The sequence below is a fragment of the Cebus imitator genome, unplaced genomic scaffold (assembly GCF_001604975.1).
Source record: "Cebus imitator isolate Cc_AM_T3 unplaced genomic scaffold, Cebus_imitator-1.0 Scaffold78, whole genome shotgun sequence".
NCBI lineage: Eukaryota > Metazoa > Chordata > Mammalia > Primates > Cebidae > Cebus > Cebus imitator.
In genome coordinates, this window is record NW_016107393.1 from 3,037,859 (window position 1) to 3,052,021 (window position 14,163).

Consider the following 14,163-nt stretch of genomic DNA (forward strand, 5'->3'; position numbering starts at 1 on the left):
TAGGTGATGGGGAGGAAGGCAGCAAATCACACTGCCATGTGTGTGCCTATGCAACAATCTTGCATGTTCTTCACATGTACCCCCAAACCTAAAATGCAATAAAATAAATAAATGGGAAAAAAAAAGAAAAAATAAAGATTCTATACTGGACCATAATTTCCTGTCTTCTTAGAGATTGCTGGATTTTGTCATAGTCTTCAGCATTTAGGGAGGAGCAGAAGAAACAGAGAAATAAAATCCATTATCTGGAGGGGTGATGTAGATATTTTCCAGTCCAGGCTCACTGCCTCCTCCATGAAACTTCATGTGACAAATGATTTTTGGCCATATATACAAGGAAAATCTTTGTTTTTCCTGAGAATGTCTTTTTCTTTAATAAGAATTCATGTAACTGATATATATTTCTTTTCACCTTGCCTACTGGGAAGTTCAGATGCAAGAATAAGACTGAGAGAAAGAGAACTATGAAAGAACTTAGAGCCTGACTATTTATATTTTTTCCTCTGGCCTTACTTATTTACTTATTATGATATATTAATACATATATATTTACATATGTATAGACGGGATATTATGGTTCTTTATTTTTATTGACAATTCAGTCATTATTTTCTTATTCATGCCTTAATAAACTGCTGCAATCCTTTTATATGCATAAATATATAAACAGATGAATAAAGGTGGCTAAATAATGTTGCATGAACTTTAGCCATTTTCATTATTGACAATAATTTCTTAGTAAGTATATACTACTGTGTGTGTGAGGTGCTTGATGAGTGAAAAGATGCTTGATCCCTAAGACAAAGTTCCTGACCTTAAACGTCTTGAAATCTAATTGAGATAATAGGGCTGGTACAAGGAATACAATATCAAAACTATATTATACTAAATTATGTATATGTGTGCATACATATATATAACATATATATCTATATAAATATAAAATGGATGCACAAGTCATGTAGTAAGATCCTTCCTGCCTAAAAGGATAAAACTAAAACAGATACAAGATGCATCTTTACAACCATGTCTCCCAAAGAGTGCAACTCCCCTCTCATTCTCTGCTGTCTCCTAATGCCTAGGCAGTACCCTACCCACTTCTAAATCTAGGATGATTTTATTTAAAAAATTTCAAGAATGTATGGATTATAAAAGGAAGAACTGTTATTTTTTCAATATCTTTTCTTACTGTACATTTTAAAGCATCAATGCTCTAACATGCCTCAGAAATAAATTTTATTTCACAACTTGTAATGTATATACATAGACATGCATACACATCTGAAACATAAGTTTCACAGAACACTATCTTTTCTATGTGTGGCACACTAATAGTTTCTATTTTGTTCCATTATCTTTGTTAAAACATACTTCTTAGGAGCCACTTAATTCAATTTATTATAAATAGTACTGTTTTCAGAAAACAGGAAGTTCAAATTTCCAAAGGCCAAATGTTTTAATTTTCTGAAGGAAAAAACTATTCTTTTAAAGATCAAAGGAGATGGGCTAGATGGTACAGCACACTGCTTCAAATGGAGGATACAGCATACTGCTGCTTATCTACTAAGTATTTGCTCAGAAATTCAAAATATGTAGATTTATGATCCATGCGGCTCTCCCTCAGAGAAGAAAATACATCCCTAAGTTGTATTCCCAGTAGGAACACATCAACCCAGATAAGTAAATCAAATTTCAAATGCTTTTAGTATTAGTGTATGCAGATTGTAAAAATGGGCTTAACTTATAATTCAGCTTTTCTCTAGCCTGAGTTATAATAAACTGAAAAACATTTATATATGCATATAATTCAGTAATCTTGAAAACTGCATTATTACTGACTAATCAGTGATTACCTTAACCTTAGATTTCTTCACTGAAGAAATAAATTATTCAGCAAACAAAGCAAAGCAAAAAAAGAAGACCCAACTCTCTTTCATGAATTGAGACATTGTTAATCACCCAACTTATAGAATTTGGAAAGTAAAATGCTATTATTAATAATTCTGTTGAATCATGATCAAAATTGTGAATAGAAACACTTCCAATGTACCAACATAACTTCTAGGGTTATTCATGCCAGAAACATCTCATCTGGGCCTCAGCACTCCCCAGGAGAAGATTAAGAAAGTTACAATCTCTTTACCCTGTCAAGTCTAAGATAATACTTAATTGTTACTGTGTACTTGCAATTCCAGATCACATTGGACAGAAACCCCTACCTTTAACAAATAGTTCTATTCTAGCTACAATCATATCACATTCACTTCTCAGCCTACCAATTAATATCCAACCAAATTAGAGCTTGGTGAATTTCTGGCAGGTTTGTGACACTGTGCCTGAAACCTGTAATTTTAACTAATTATAGAAATTCTGGGCAGGAAGCCTTCTGAAAAGATGATCAGCTTCATTCCCCTCATTTGAAACTTTGAAACTGCCCAAGACCAAGGGTTCTCTCTTCTATTTTAACTTAAAAAGAAGAAACAATATTAGCATGAATGATCACTCACTGTGCAACTGGAACCATACTAGGTCCATTACATGCATGATCTGATTTAATCCTTATCTTAATGTAGCAGGAATTATTCCTATTTTCGGAGAGGGAAAAGCTCAGAAAAACTTAGCTGAACAAAGGGAAACAGAGTGTTCACTGTAGAGTTGGGATCTGATCCAAGGTCCATAATCTAACTCCAGAAACTGATGATTCTCTTGTCATCTTTCCAGATGTAGGCTGGAGGTAGCTGCTCAGAGCACACATCTCTTCCCAATTCCACAGCTCATGAATATCCATCAATAGCTTGAAATCAGCCTTGGTAGGAGTATTCACACCTTGAAGACTGGTAAATACTACAAATCAGGGCTTTCTTCTTCAGAGAGCTATTTACTAGCACACTACTGCTTATAATATTTGTATTTAACATTTCACAAATGTCAAAAATTGGGTGTTTCTATTGATCAAGTTTTTTCTTTTTTTTTTTTTTTTCCAAAAGCAAATAGTAGCAGGAAAGTTTAGGTAGAACATATTTCAGCAATTGCCTCCAACATTTACTTTCTATGTACCTTTGACTATCATGAAACAAACTTAAGAGTTTTTAGTTATCTAAAAGTAGTTACAATAATATAAGTCCCCATGCCTCCATTATCCAGATTTAATAATGATTAACATATGGCCAACCTTATTTCTCTGTACACATCAAACATGGTCTTTTTCTCCCCAACTGGATTATTTTCAAGCAAATCTCAGACATTTTATCATTTTATTTGTAAATATATTAGTTTGTATTTTTAAGAGATAAACTCATTTTAAACATTATCATGATACTATTATCGCATGTTAAAATTATCAGTAATTTTTTAATGTTATCTAATAATTGGCCCATATTTAAACTTCCCTGATTCCATCAAAGCTCTTTTTTACAGAGTTGCTTTGTTTAAATCAAGATCTGGAGCATCTGGATGAAATGTCTCTTAAGTATTAATTTATTCTAATCTGTTAATTAATTTTTTGATAGTCCTCTCTCTTTTTCTTTTGCCATTTATTACAGTCATTTGTCCTGTCGAATGTCTTACATTTTGGATTTTGCTGATTGGTTTCCATGGTATCATGTGACATGCTCCTCTTTCTTCTGAGTTTTTTGAAAATTGGTAGTTAGATCCAGAGGTTTAATCAGATACATGTCCTACTTTTTGGCAAGTACTGTATATTTCATGAGTGGGGTTCTACTTCTACATCACATCAGAAGGTAAGTAATTTCTGCTGTCTTTCTTTTGCTAATTAGTGAGTTTTGGTCTTCTCATCCTACGTCATCTTATAAAAACTCTCCAACAACCTTTCATCTAATTGTATGGGCAGCAATTGATGATCATTTCCTAGATTCATTATTTCAGTAAAGGTAACAAAAGAGTGATGGTTTAGGCCTTTTATTCCTTCTTCATGTATTGGCTGGAATTCTTCTGTAGAGCAGACATTTTACTTATCAGCTATTTGGTTAACCTGAATTACAGTTTGTACAGGAACAACAGCATGTTTTCTTTCCCTTTACTAACCAGTTTACATAATGAATTGACACTCTTGTATCCTTCAAGGTTAACAGAAAGCTTATTTTCTTCCTTTTGTTAAAAAAATTTTTTGCTATTATTATGCACTAATGGATGTTAATATGTTTGATGTTTTTCCATAAATTGCAGTCATTCTTTTTTTGATTCTTGGAAATTATTTTCTGTGTCTTTTTGACATGACCGCAGTATTTTTTGATAGCTTTCTTGCTTTCAAGTATATTTCAGGCTTTTATATATTTTCAAACCCAGACATTTTTAGAAGGAAGCTGATTTCTTATAATGGGAAGTGGCTCCACCCACCATTGAAACTGATTGTGTCTTAGGAGAGATTCTCAACTAAAACAGGCTGAGCACTCACAGAACACAGATGACATATAGAGTACTGTCAGCCAGCATGTGAAATTTTATTACTTAGAGCAAAGGTTGCCAATTTATCACAGGATCTGTCATGGTAAAGTATACAATATAATCTTTACTCATAACCTAATCATTATTAACCTCAAGTATATGGATAAGTGACTGTCTATAAAACTACACTGCATGCATCCTTTATATATGAATAGAGCACTGGGCAAATTCAGATTTTCAGAGACCTGAAATCTAAACAATTTGTGGGGTACACTGTTTTAGAAAATTAACATAAAATCACAAACACAAAATTAGGAAAGAAAGTGTATATTTAGATTAAGGGAAAGAAATCATAGCAAGTTATTTAAATATAAACAAGCTAGAAAATAGGGAAATCACAAAATATGAAAAATAATATTTTTATAAATGTATCACCTGTTATACTTCTGTATTACTCCTACATTTTTTGGTTGCCTACTCTTTGATCCCCTTTTCATATAATAATTTTGTGATATCACTCTACAGAGATATCAGAAAGATAATTCAGTCTTTCCTCTGGTGTGATCAGCCAGACTTAAATTGTTGATAGTTGGAACACATAAGAGCTGGTGACCTATACAAACATATTCTTATTTGTAGGATTCCTATGGTTTGTGCTTTACTCAGAAATTTTATCCTATAATTTTTTAAAAATCATATAAAATTGTATAAAATTTATAAAGTCTATTTTAAGCAACTCCCCCCAGAGAAAAAGTGAATGATGTATTTATAATTGTATATGCCAGTACATTAACTACTATATTTCTGATAGGTGAGAACCTACATTTTGACTAGAGATCAATTAGAAGAAAACCATCCAGCTACAAGTTTATATGTTTGGTGATTGAAATTTTTCCACAGAATAGCTTCTGGTTCCGTACATTGCAATAATCATTTCTCCTTTACTAATTACTTGTAGGTCTGGGTGCTGTAGGGCACATTCATAACACAACATAGCCACTAGCCTTGCTGGGAGAGTCAGCTGAGTGCGTGGTAGAATCTAGAAGCCAGACATTCCTTCCTTGGCATGGCTGGCAATAGCTTAATTATACACAGAAGTGACTACAGAACTTATGCACATCCCACTAACTGAGTAAATGTATCTCCAACCCTTAGTCTCCTCTGCCCAAAGCTATCCTCAATACCACCCAACACAAGGAAAGGTGAAATGAAGGAAAAGCTGGAATGTAATAAAACAGTTGTCTTAACCAATTGTGATTAAAATACCTCACTTTAGCAAATATTACAAAATCATATAACCATGTGAACATACTCCTCAGGCCCTCTTAGGGCCTTGGAAGAACCCGTACAAGCAAGGCGACCTGAAGTTTAAGCTTCACTGGCTTCACAGCAATCATCTGTCTTCAGAGAATCATCACCCCACTGTTCCATCTTTTCCAATGGTTAATCAAAGCATTTTGACTTTCCTATCTAGAACTTTTTTACAATTCCTTTAGCATTATCCTTTGACTCTTGGACTCCATCCTCAGGGGTCCTCACGACACACACATAGAAGCCAAACATACAATAATTTCACAATGTCTTGTGGAATAGAAGAGTAATCGTGTCAATATAATTTTTCTCTTATTGCGTTGGTGGAATGAATAGCTAATATGAATCTATAGCTTATAAAAAGCTGTTTGTGAATTAAAAATACATCTATATAAAGATATCTAGCCACTCTTGGCTGAAACCCAAGAACACTACAAGTAAAAACATAAAGAAGTCATGGCAAGTAATTTCTAGCTATTATTTTGGTTAGTACTGTAGCATACTCACTAGCAAGAGTAGAAATAATGTCCTCGCTTTAGTTATACTATGCTATGCCTGTCAACACTGGGAGTTGCTGGCAAGTATTTCAGGAAAATTTCCAGAGCTATTATTAGATATAATACAGACTTTCCTACCTAGTTTTCAGCCATGAGATCTCTGGCAGATGCCTCAGTGATTATAGAGGCAGTAATGCTCGGCATCCTGACGGAGACAGCCTGTCCCAGGACCAGCAACAGCAACTGACTGGAATTTTACAGGGGGAATTTTAGTTTTAATTTTTATTTTTCAGATACTTCAACATAAGGACAAGGTCATTCCCAATGCCAAAACTTCTAGTTAAGCTTTAACTTTTCCTTATATATCAAAAGTACTGAGACAGAGAAAGAAAAACAACTCCCAACCCACAGAAAGCCCAGTCAGTAAGACAAAAAAAAAAGGTCTTGAAATTTAGTATTAGGAACTCTGGGTATCTAAAATACAGTTTCAAATTGAACACTGTCACCCCTGAAATCACAGGTAACATTTATTTGGGACTTACTATTCATCAGGCATTGCACCGAGTGCCTTGTAGTATTTCAAGTCTGCCATATCCTGATTTCACAGATGAAGAGGACAAGGCAGTGAAAGGGTAACAAACTCGACTTGGTTGCAACTAGCAAATGTCAGGTGGGGTGGGGACCAGACTTTGCATTTCAGCAATCTAATTCCAGAGACAGATTGTTAATCATCCCTCCATATTGCCTTGTGGTATTAGTATGTTTGAAAAATCTCTTGATCTTAAAGTTGGAGAGGTAATAAAAATTAAAATCTTTGTTCAAAAGTATAAGAAAGAAAAATATTTATGCTTTCTCAAGTTTCTAAATAGATCATCCATATGGAGACAACACTGAATTTGGACTGGATTTTCATATAGCGGGCAATGTAATATTTAGATTTCCTATCACTTAAAACCAGCATTTATTTGCATATTCAAAACAGAGTAAATCAACAACATTGGAAAAATTCTTTAATAGACTATATTAAAAAACAAATATGAGAAAAAATTGTTGATTAAGCAGGATGAATACATTAGAGAGGTATTCTGTACAGCATTATACCTGTAGTTAACAATACTATATTGTGCACTTAAAAATGTGGTGAGTGTAGATCTCACATTAACTGTTCTTATCACAACAAAATCAAATTAAAACAACAATGACAACAAAACCCCTAAGCCTATATCAACCTGTTAGAAGAAAAATGAAGAATTAATTTACATGTTTGTCTTTAAAAATATTCTGACTACACATAGAGCGACAAATATTCTAAGAACAAAAAAATAATTTAAGAATTTTTGAATCTGATTCAGTTAAGTTTGTTGTTGGTAGCAGTCCTGGTGTAGCAAATCTGAAACTATTTTGTGTGTGTTGTAGGACTGAGAAAATAAGTAAATATGTTCATTCTTACTTGGGAGAATGAAAATGCAAATACGAAATGTGGACCCAGCGGTGCTGAAATGAAACTGATGGTAAGAGTATAGCAACATTACACCATATAGCTATAATACTACTGGGTATATGTGCACTCCTTCTATATCCACTGAGGACCTAGAAGCAATGCCACTCCAGAAGCAATAAGCAAACCTACTACCTAGATCTGGGTTTCTGAATTCCATTCCCTTCCTACTAAAAGGGACCAGGGATAGGACCAAGCTAGGCCTGAAGTATCTCTATGTACATCTGAATGTACCATGGAGGATGTACTCAAACTGATGAGGACAAGTCAAAAAGAAATAAGCCAACTCAGAAGGTTCTTGATGATGATCACATTTGGTACAATTTGCTTATCAAAGTGAAAAATTACAGAAATCTATTATAATATTATTGAATTGAGAAACGGTCAGGGTCAGTGGCTCATGTCTATAATTCAAGCACTTTGGGAGACTGAGGTAGCCTGGTTGTTTGAGCTCAGGAATTTGAGACCAGCCTGGGCAACATGTCAAAATCTCATCTCTTCAAAAGATACAAAACATTATTAGAGCATGCAGGCATGTGCTTGTAGTCCCAGCTACCTAGGAGGCTGTGGTGGGGGGATCAACTGAGTCCAGAAGGTTAAGGCTGCAGTGAGCCAAGATAGTGCCACTGTACTCCAGTCTGGGGATGGAGTGAGATCCTGTCACACACACACACACACACACACACACACACACACACACACACACACACACAAGAGAGAGAGGGGGAGAGAGAGAGAGAGAGAGATACAGAGAGAGACAGAGAGAAATAAAAGAAAAAATGATCAAAAATGGTCAAAGGGTATCAAGGTTTAGTTTAGTTAGACAGGATGGAATCCCAGAGATCTATTGTATAGTATGGTGACTATAGTTAATAATAATATATTGTATACTTGAAAATTGCTAAAGGAGTAGATTGTAAATCTTTTCACCACAAAAAGTAACTATGTGATTGATGAATGTGTTAGTTTGATTTAATCACTTCACAATATATACAGACATCAAAATATATCATTGTACACTATAAATACATAAAGTCATTTGTCAATTATACCTTAATAAATCTGAGAAAAAACAAAATTATCATGTTAAAAAGTATAGTAAAAAAGAAAAAGTATATCCATAAGTACACAGTGATTCTAAAAAAGTTAAGAGTAGAGGAAGGAGGGAAAGCCAGGCAAACAAACTAATAAATGTAAAAGTCATGATAGAAATACATAACTAGAATTTCGCTATCACATAATAATAGCCAATTCAGGCAATGGTTATCAATGGATGCTAAAACCACTAGGGAAAAATCTGGGAAACAGAATATTCACACAATCTCAAAGTATCATTGTGTAGATTACGTTTGAATTTTTTAAAAGTTTCTTTACAATGAAGAAATCGTGCAGACACTGTCTTTATCTTAACATCGCCAGCAGTGAAACACATTTACATCTTACGTACTCTGAGAATGACAATGGGAAGGACACAGCGTTACCTGTGCAGACAGGCTGCCAAAAATGCTTAATCTTAATCTAAACATGAGGAAAGAATCAAACAAATCCAAAAGGAAGGACATTTTGCAAAACAAATAACCTGGATTTTTTGAAAATGTAAAGGTTATATAGAACAACAATAACAAAAGTTGAAGAGCTGTTTAATTTAAAGGAGATCACAAAGATCTGACCATTAAATGTAGTGTGTAATTCTGGACTGGATCCCAGGTTGGAAAAACATTACCTAAATGATATTATTGTAGCAATTGAGGAAATATGACAAGGCTGCGTGCTATATAATAGTACTCTTCCACCACCACTTTATCAATATTCCCAGGTATTTTGCAGAGAATGTTCTTGTTCTCAGGATGCTCATGCTGAAGAATTTAAGAGTGAAGTGTTTTTCTATCTGTAATAATTCTCAAATGATTCAGCATGAGTATAAATGCATATGAATGATATGTAAATGTATGAACAAAAGTATATGAAACATAAATCAACATTCTATAGAGTTCAAGAGAGTAAGAGCATAAATGCAAGTGCAGAAAAATTAATATTTAATAGAGTTAGATGAGGGAGTATATGGATTTTTTTGTACTATTCTTGCAGTAGGATATGGTTTGAAATTGATCAAAATAAAAAGGAAATTATAATGGGAGCCATTTAAATTCAGTTTGAAAAGGATGATCAGCAAATTGCTAAGTGGAAAGAACAAATGGCTGGGGAGTGATGGCAGAATAAAGACAACCACCACTTTTGAAACAGCTTATGGGGAGCAGTGGAATAAACTAGTGAACTCAGGAGGTCGCACTTGGTGTTACACTTGGTTAACGGAGTAAAAAGCAAAACTACAGAAAAAACTTAAGTAACGTATTTTAATGTTAGACTGAACAACTTTTAGTTTCTTATTTGTGAACACAATGGTATGATAAACACCACCTATGTCAAACACACGGATCATTTGGTCCCAAATTCTTTTCTCTGATTTCCGGTTTCAAAATTATGAATGTAGTTTCTCTCTGAAAAAGGTTATTTTCCCTTAACTTTTATTATGGATCTACTAAGCACAAATTTTCCTAAATCCTCTTAGAATCTTTTTTTAGAGGTCTGTATCTACATGATTTCCACAACGTGACCACTGAATAAAAAAGATTCTTTTTATTTGTTATATTTTCCGACTTAGAACTCCATAGGTTTTTCCTTTGCGCTGCTTTTCCGAGATTTGATGAACAGGTGTGTTTGGCCCTAGCCATATGCTACAAAGTTCTATAGTCTTCAATCATATTCCTTTGCTTTCTCAGCCTAAAGGAGCAACATCCTAATCTTTTTAATCAGTCCAGTTATTGCCACTTCAATGTCACCCACTCACTTTTAATTGCCCTTCTCACACCTTCCCCATGGAGCTATATTTTCCTGCAGGCAAAACAACTGAAATATATACTTAAAAAAAAAAACTATATTTTTCTTTATATATTTTTAAAAAACAACTATATTTTTCTGTAGGCAAAACAACTTATTTATCCAAGTCTCTATACAGGCTAAGGTGCATTTACAGTTTCATTTCCCAGACTTTAATAATTTGACAGCTTTTTTTTTTTTTTCCTAATGAAATATAACTCTTGTTTGTAGCTGTACTTGAGCTTATTTGTTCAAGGGACAAATTGTAGGACTTTTCTTGGAGCAGAAATGGACTTTTGGAAATTACCATTTTATACAAATAAAGTATAATTTTGATTATCTGCCCCCATTATTCCTTAGCATGTGTGGGAACAACATGTGGCTCCCTTAGTGACATCGTTTGTCTCAAAGTTTGATTCAATTCTAACCTGCAAGTTATTAAGTACAGCATCTTGCAAGGGGCTCTGAGAAACCATATGAAACCGAAGACTGATTTAGAATGAAATTGCATTTTCAGAGATATTGAAAACTGGTTTGAAAGAAAAAAATGTCTACAACAAAGATAACTATACTTATAAAGCCACACATCCTTAGTACCACAAAATCCTAATATTAGAATATCATGGAATCATTTGGCCTTGTCTTCTACCTTCAGGTATTTAAAATAATAAGTGTATTAACAGAGTAAATGTGATTCTGTTTTGAAGATCTCTAGGGCAGAAGACACTTCAGCCTTCCTTCCAATGGCCAATAATGTTCTTCCTTTAGTTTCATTTACATCCTCAAATGTGGAGAACAAGTGATCTTCAACTAACTCAAATATCTGACAACATGAATCAAGCTACTCCTTCATCTGTGTCCATGTCTCAACAACTCCATTCCTTTTTTTCTCATAGAAACTATTTTCTATGTTGATCTTAGTTATTCTTGTTTGAACCAACATGAAGCATAATCTAGCAATTTTGCAGAGTAGTCTGTAGACCCTTAAGGGTTCTGAGACACCCTCTGAAGGCCTGCAAAGTGAAAACTATTTTCACAATAAAACTTTTTATTTGTCTTTTTCACTGTGTTGCCATTTGTGCTGATAGTACACAACCAATAGTGTGCAAAACTGATGGTGCGTTAGGAAGAGTAAAGGCAGAGCTGCCAAGCTACTAGTTCTTATCTTCACCACTGTATACTTAGAATTTTAAACAGAAAAAGAAATTTATATTAGGAATGCCCATGGATAAAGTAGTAAAAATGATTAATTTCATTAATCTCAACGCGCAGTAAACATCTTTTGAATATTCTGTGTGGAAAAAATGGAAAGTATGCACCAAGTATCTCTGCTTTGTATGGAAATATCATGACTGTCTCAATAAAAAGCTCCTGAATGGCTGTTTCAGTCGTGAGCTGACCCAGCTCCTTTTCTCATGGAGCAGTTTTCACTCAAAACAGCGATTCACAGACAAACTATGGCCATTAAGATTTGGATGTTTGACAGACATTTTCTCAAAAACAAATGAAGTGAATTGATCACTTCAAGGAAAACTTTCTTTTGTTTTGGTCAATTACAACATTCAGACTGGTTTGTTTTTTTTTGTTTGTTTTGTTTTTTTTTAGAGTCGTAGTTTCACTCTTGTTGCTCAAGCTGGAGTGCAATGGTGCACTCTCGGCTCACTGGAACCTCTGCCTGCCAGGTTCAAGTGATTCTCCTGCCTCAACCTCCTAAGTAGCTGGGATTACAGGTGGGTACCACCATGCCCAGCTAATTTTTTGTCTTTTTAGTAGAAACAGAGTTTCACCATGTTAGTCAGGTTGGTCTTGATCTCCTGACCTCAGGTGATCCACCCGCCTCAGCTTCTCAAAATACTGGGATTACAGGAGTGAGCCACCATGACCAGCCAACATTCAGACTTTCTAGCAACAAGATTTTGAATAACTAGTATTCACCACAGTGAGCCTGGAAACCTCTCAATACTTAATACTTTTCTGATGATATTGATGATGATATCAATGAATGTGATTTTTTTCAGTATTACAATAAGGAAATGCATCAATATTTAGATGATCTGTGTGTTTCAGAAAACTAATATTCTTCAGATGATCAATGCAAGAAATTACAGAATCAAACATAGTTAAAAGATCCATTCAAAATGTAGATAGACCAATGCATTTAATATAACAAAATATGAAAATTCAATGATACAGTTTCAGATTCCAGGTTGTTACTGAGGTTTAAGAAAGGATTACTCATCTAGTTCTACTGTGGTATCAAATAGAATGAAATACTGCTCAACAATAAAAAAGGAATTAACTTTTTACACATGCAAAAACAAGGATGAATCTCAAAGACTATGCTGAGTGAAAGAGGCCAGTTTCAAAAGATAGAATATGGTATAAATCCATTTATGTTACATTCTGGAAAAGGTAAAACTATGGTGGTGGGGAACAGCATAGTGGTTGCCAAGGGTTAGGGATGCAAAAACAGTGTAAGTACAAGGGTATAGCACAAAATAAGTTTTTAGGGTGGTGGAACTGCTTGAATTGTGATTGCAGCGGTAGTTTCATGAATCTCTATATATGTGCTAAAACTCCCAGTTCAAAAAAGTAAATTTTATTATTAAAAAATGAAATCATATAGCACAATGTTAGTTCACAGGTGATACTTCAATAAATGTTATGTTTATAAATGTTAAAAACATTCAAAATCCTGAGCACCACTCTAAATGTGCTTACTTAAATTGATTACCTGAGAAGATTCTACACTTATAAGCAAACACCCCCCCATCCACAACTATTTTTCCTGATGATACTCAAGTTTAATCATATTTGAAAACTGCTAGTCTGGTGAAAAGAATATGGAAGCTGAAATCCTAGAGTTTGCTTCCAGTTTGGCTTCTAACTACTATATAGGAAAGCAGACATAATCCATTCTACCCTCACTGTCCTAGATATTTTGAAGCTCTCTTTGTTAGTGCTGCTGGCATTTGATGAAGGTAATGTTAGCAGTTCACTTGCTTACCTTGAATGATTGCTATCTTCAGCCCCTGTGCCAAAATTTATAGCCAATTATCTCGTTTAAACCTCAGAACAACCCTACCAGTTAGGCTCCCAAATTTTAGGTCATATGGCTAGATTGCAGTGAGACCACAAAATGCATGCACACAGCCACTGTGCAAAACATGCTTTGCATTGAAGTTATCAACTTGTTGATATTTACCAAAATTAGATGTAACAGAAAAGCTGCCTTTTGTCATATATTCTATAAGTCACCAATCTCTTAAAACTCAGTTTAAGAGAGATAAATATTTCAAAGTTTCTGGTGAAAGACTTACTCTCATTGTGAAAGTTAAAATCAAGTTGCCAACTATTCCAAAGATAATTCTGGAAACTTTTTATTCCTATAATTTCCTGAATTATAGGTGGTAGGACTCAGGCATTAAACTAAAATAAAACATGAAGAAAGTCTCAGCCCATCACCTGATCAATTAAACATCCTCATTACTCACAGACTCCATCACTCACTGTGTCTCCTTCTTCTTATTTTCCTAAAAAATGTCCCTTTGAGGAGGGGAACAGCACTGGGACCTG

The 14,163-nt window shown here is 34.3% G+C and overlaps 1 protein-coding gene across 5 annotated transcripts in view; it reads right to left on the bottom strand.

Moving 5' to 3' along the window:
- ZNF385B (zinc finger protein 385B) overlaps positions 1-14,163 on the bottom strand; it is a 382,729-nt gene that overhangs the window by 177,179 nt on the left and 191,387 nt on the right. The gene's annotated exons all lie outside the window — the stretch shown is intronic.